Consider the following 4,961-nt stretch of genomic DNA (forward strand, 5'->3'; position numbering starts at 1 on the left):
TTTTCCCTGTCTTTGATATACAGTAATGAACTTGATAATCTTCATCACTTGATTTTAACAGATGGGCATCTGAACTACAGCTCTAGACTTAATAACTATGGCTAAAACCAAAATTTAGTAACTACCACATTTGCTTTTGAGTACCTCCTGGTCTAACATTTCCAGCGGTGGGAAAGCTTTTGTGACTTGAGTCCTTTGTGCCCTGAACATGCTACTCATGTCCTCATTGTCTTTGGTATTGGAGAGCTGGGTAGGATGATCAGTGTTGCCTTTTCCTATTCTGTGTTCCAAAATGTTTTGTGACAACACAACTGTCAAGGTATGAAGCTTTTTCTGACAGTATGTAATTTGACTGTAATGGAGCAGCAGACTCTGTGAGACTTGAGCTGCAGTGAGGCACTGAACTGCTCAGGAAGGGAAATGTCAACACATGCACCAATTTCAAGAGCCTGACATGCTACAGCTAAAAGGGGGAGGTAATCCCAAGTACCTTCAGAATTGGGCAGCCTTTGACAGGGCCCTTGTTTGACTGTAGACTTGGGCTCCCACAATCCACCTATTTATTTCACATGCCTGCAATGTTTTGGATATGACCATCATTCTGTAATTTCCTCCTGGGAAGTATTCAGTCATATGATAAATCTCCAGCCCTGCTTCTAAGTGTCTTTCAGGAACAAGATGCCTGAAGATGACAACAGCGTGTTGCTTTTTCCTGATCAGCGGCAAACACTCGGAGAACATTAAAACCTAAGCACAGTCCTCACAAAGGACAAAGCAGAACACACACAAAATGCCTGAGAGAGCTGACCAAGCATGAATTGCCTGAGTTCTGTTTGTGTTGGACTATGTGTGGGTTGCATTTAGTTCCAGTTGTAGCATAATTCATACCTACAGGAAGATCCCCTGTAGCATTGAAAGTTATCCCCGTTGTACTGGAGGAAGTTAGGTCTTGACTAAGATTCTTCAAACATGTGCTTTCAGTAGTTTTACAGAATTTGAAATGGAGATTTCATAATCATATTTTCCTGGGGTAATTCATCAGTGACTGACATAATCTCATGGCTGAACATCTGAACAGGGAAAAAATAGGTATAATAACCTAGATACCTATGGAGAAAATTACACATTGAATTCTAGGCTTCCCATTTTCCCTGTAGTCTCTATAGACCTGCAGTTTCCAAAATCCTCTGAGAATCAGAGATGCCTTGAAATCTGCATAATAATATCTGTTGATATTCCCTTAACCTTTTACTGTTCTTCAAGTCACCGTTTTAGTCAGTATGGTGTATGATACTGGGTTTTTTATAGTTGTGACATATTCTGGCCAATAATGCCTTCCCTTCATTATGCCTTATTAACCAAAATTCTGCTTTAAAGTGTGTGTGTTTGCATTTATATTGCATTTTGACCAATACATAGTTTGAGTATATACATTTGTCTTCTATCTGGGATAAACTTTATGAAGTCTACTTAGAAAGGAAAAATATAGCAATAAAATCTAGAAAATGCAAGCATACAAACTGCTTTTTTATTTTTCTTTAACATTTTTGATAGGTGAACATGATGAAAATCTTGGAAAGAAAGCAGAGATAATCTGCAAGAAGTATTGCTAATAAAGTGGACATTGGGCTATAGAAAGACACGATTCTTAACATATATATGTATGAAACAGTTGGAGACCATGTTGAGCAGTGTAATCATAAAATGTTTGATTTTGCAATTCTTAGAGAAGTAAGGAGGGGACTTGGCAGAGCTGCTGCCTTTGACTTCCGGAAGGCAAACTTCATCTTATTTAGGAACTTGGTTGGCAGGGTACCATGGGAGGCAGCCCTGAAGGGCAAAGGAGTCCAAGAAGGTTGGACATACTTCAAGGAGGAAATTGTCAAGGGTCTGGAGCAGGCCTGACTGAGTGAACAGAGAGCTTTGGCTGGAGCTCAGGGGAAATAGAAGAGTTGGAAGAAAGGCCAGGCCTGTCAGGAGGACTACAAGAATGTCATTAAGTTTTGCAGTGAGCAAATTAGAAGGGCCAAAGCCCAGCTAGAACTTAATCTGGCTATTGTGTAAAATAGCCAATAAAATGTTTCAATCAATACCTTTGTGACAAAAGGAGTACTAAGGAGACTCTTGATGCTTTCTTGGATGGGAGGGGAAACAGTAACAATGAGGAAAAAGCTGAGGTACTCAATGCCTTTTTTGCCTCAGTCTTTATTAATAAGACTAGTTGTTCTCTGAGATCCCAGCCCCCTGAGGTGGGAGAGAGGAGGGGAGAATGAAGCCCTCATAATCCAAGGGGAAATAGTGACTTGCTATGCCATTTAAATGGACACAAGTCCCTGGGACTGGTTGGGATCCAACCATGGATACTTAGGGAACAGGCAGAAGTGCTCACTTAACTGTCTTCCATAATTCAGCAGTCATGGCCTAATGGGAAGGTCACAGTTGACTGGAGGTTAGCAAATGTGATCCTTTCAACCAGTAGGGTTGAAAGGATCCAGGGAACTAGAGGTCTGTCGGCCTTGCCTTTGGGGTGGATGAAATCATGGAGCCATAATGTGGCACATGCAGGACAACAAGGGTATCAGGCCCAGCCAGCATGGTTTATGAAAGGCAGGTCCCTCTTGATCAACCTGATCTCCTTCTGTGACCAGGTGACCTAGTGGATGCGGTCTATCTGGTCTTTGGTAAAGCCTTGGACACTGTCTCACAGCATTCTCCTGGAGAAACTGGCTGCTTTTGGCTTGGATAGGTGCACTGTTCAGTGGGTTAAAAACTGGCTGGGTGTCTGGACTCAGAGAGTGGTGTGGATGGTGCTACATCCAGTTGGCTGTGGGTCATTCGTGATGCTCTCCAAGGTTCAGTATTGGGGCCAGTCCTGTGTAATATCTTTATTGATGAGCTGGATGAGGGAATCAAGTGTACCCTCAGCAAGTTTGCAGATGACACCAAGCTGGGTGGGAGTGTTGATTTACCGGAGAGTAGAAAGGCTCAGCAAAGGGATCTGGTCAGGCAGGATTGATGGGTCGAGGTCAACGGTATGAGGTTCATCAAGGCGAAGAGCCAGGTCCTGCTCTTGGGTCACAACAGACCTGTGCAGCACTACAGCTGTGGGGAGAGTGTCTGGAAAGGTGCACCTGGGGGTGTTGGCTGACAGTTGTCTGAACATGAGTCAGTGCGTGCCCAGGTGGCCAAGAAGGTCAACGGTGTGCATCAGAAATAGTGAGGCCAGCAGGACCGGGGCAATGATCATCCCCTTATGCTCAGCATTGGTGAGGCCACACCTTGAATCCTGTGCTCAGTTTTGAGCCCCTCACTTCAAGTGCTGGAGCATATTCAGAAAAGAGAAATAGAGCTGCTGAAGCATCTAGAGAACAAGTAGTATAAAAAGCAGTTGAAGAAATTTGGGATCTTTATCATGAAAAATGGGGGCCTGGAGGAAACTTTATCTCTCTCTATGACTACCTGAAAGCAGGTTGCAGCCAGGTGGGTCTTGGTCTCTTTTTCCCAAACAACAAGTGACAGGACAAGAGGAAGCAACCTCAAGTTGTGCCAGGAGAGGTTTGGATTGGATATTAGGAGATACTTCATGGAAAGGGTTGTCAAATATTGAAAGAGTGGTTGAGTCACCATCCCTGAAAGTATTTAGAAGACACAGAGGTGTAGGTTTAGTGGCATGGTTAGGTTAAAAGTCGGACTCAGTGATCTTTCCAGCCTAAATGATTCTTTGATTCTATGTAATAATTTCTATGAAATAAAATTCCATATCCAGAAAAAGTCAGTTTAAGCAACAGATACTTTTCAGTTATACCAAGTCAAATTATGTCAGAATATGTGCACAGCAAGTCACCTGAAAGCAGTCAGGGCAGTCTAATGGGCTTCTTCTCATTCCCTGAGAAAAGGAGAGGCAATAATTACATGGAACTTTGCACACACTGGTTATCAATTTGAGCAATCATTTCATTGCTTCAGGTGCAATTTTAAACTGCATCTTTTTTTTCATCAAAACAGAGGTTAAAAAAACCAAGTAAAAACTCCATACAAATATGAAACATTGGTGAATCGATTAAGCAGCAGAGGGAGCTGAAGTACTGTGGAATAGCATGCTGCTGTGGAAAATCAGCTGCAGACTATATACAGCTGCTCTTCAGTGAGCAGTTCACTCTTAGTTGAAATTTCTGTTTTAATCAAACTTGCATAACTTTAATATTAAAAGAGGTTCAAAATTAAACTATATTTCAATTCCTTTTTTTTCTGTTTCTGAAGAATATTTGCTTCCGTTAGAAGAATACTTCAAAACATGTATGGAAATACTTTTGCCATCTATGCTGTTTTGGAGTGTGATTGTGTTCACAGGGACACTTAGATAAATGCTTGGATACATGTGGCAGACCAAAACGTTAAACTGTAAGGACCTATCACTGGTAATCAAAATTATGCAAAATATATTAGTTTAATTCCTTATGCCTGAATTTTCAGAATATTATAATTTTTTCTCTTAAATCTGAAAGATTTTCAAGTTTTGACCAAAAGAAAAGAGCATCATTGTCCAAATAGTAAAGATACATAATTTTACATAGAAGAGTAGTTTAATAAAGGGTCTTCAGTTATTTTATTTCTGCTAGAAAGGAAGTGCTAGCTGCAATATACCTCACTGAATAGCGGCTTGGTAGAATTCTTTTAAAGTTTGTAGCACCTAGCTCTCAGTTGCATGGATGTATGTGAGTTACCACAGGAGCCTTCATATATTGATTGTAGTTTTTAAAATATGTTTTAGAGACTATAGCAATTATAAGTGAAAACAACAAAAATCATCAATAAATGGTAAAATCCAACTCTGGAATACGGAAAAGTTCAGAAATTCTCAGGGCATGGTCAGGGAGTCTTATTGTATGCTAGATTAGAAGAATTCAGCACCAAAAGGGTGGAAATCCACCTAAATTACCTAAGAAACATTTATCCTTTAG

Source organism: Lonchura striata, chromosome 5 (genome assembly GCF_046129695.1).
Source record: "Lonchura striata isolate bLonStr1 chromosome 5, bLonStr1.mat, whole genome shotgun sequence".
NCBI classification, from domain to species: domain Eukaryota; kingdom Metazoa; phylum Chordata; class Aves; order Passeriformes; family Estrildidae; genus Lonchura; species Lonchura striata.